We start from the raw sequence: 938 nt of genomic DNA on the forward strand, positions 1-938 counted from the left end.
CGCCGTCGTGAGCGAGAGAGGAGGCGGCGGCGCAAGGGCTGGAGGCGGTTAGGGTTAGGGTCCAGCTCCTGTGGGAGCCGGGCAATAGATTTATTCTTATTGCTTCATTGTCATAAATTCTTACAACTAGTATATATAACCACGATGGAAAAATAAGATACATAACTTGTGGGCTAAGCCCCTAACTAAACCTGCCCAGTGGGCCTCTTACGGACATAAGTCTGCCCGGTCATAACAGCTTGTCTCGGATCTTTATTCGTCATTTCCGTTGTTGCAACGAACTAATCCCCGTCGATCAGTTTGTTACCACGGGAAGAAAAACAGACCAGAAAATCCTGCTATACTGGAGTAGAGTTAGTGCACTCCACATGGATTACTGATTTGGGCAATTATGGTTAACCACAAACTGATAAGAAGAAAATGGAGATTTTTTTAGGAGTGTAATTGAAAGAAGCATTTTGAGAATGCTGAAATGCCGTACTGAGGTTGAGGGAAATGATGAACTGTGTTGATAAGAGAAGAACTGCAGTAGGAGTAGTAATCTTTCATATAACAGGAAACATGCTCATATATGCAATCAGCCGTAGGATGAACCGGCACTGCTAGTAGAATTCAATCTTATATTATGGATCCGTCTGACAGGTATTAAACTTCAAATTAAACAATGCTAGGGAGAAAGAGGAAAATTAAGAACACGAGGCAATAGAAAGTCTCGAACAACAAAACAAATACTCCCTCCATTTCACAACGTAGTGCGCCCGCGTTTCCCGAGATCTAACTTTGACCATAAATTTAACCAACGAGACCGACTGCGGCGGGAGTAGCAATGTAGTGTGCCCGCGTTTCCCGAGATCTAACTTTGACCATAAATTTAACCAACGAGACCGACTGCGGCGGGAGTAGCAATGTAGTGCGCCCGCATTTCCCGAGATCTAACT

Source organism: Triticum aestivum, chromosome 1D (genome assembly GCF_018294505.1).
Source record: "Triticum aestivum cultivar Chinese Spring chromosome 1D, IWGSC CS RefSeq v2.1, whole genome shotgun sequence".
Classification (NCBI taxonomy): domain Eukaryota; kingdom Viridiplantae; phylum Streptophyta; class Magnoliopsida; order Poales; family Poaceae; genus Triticum; species Triticum aestivum.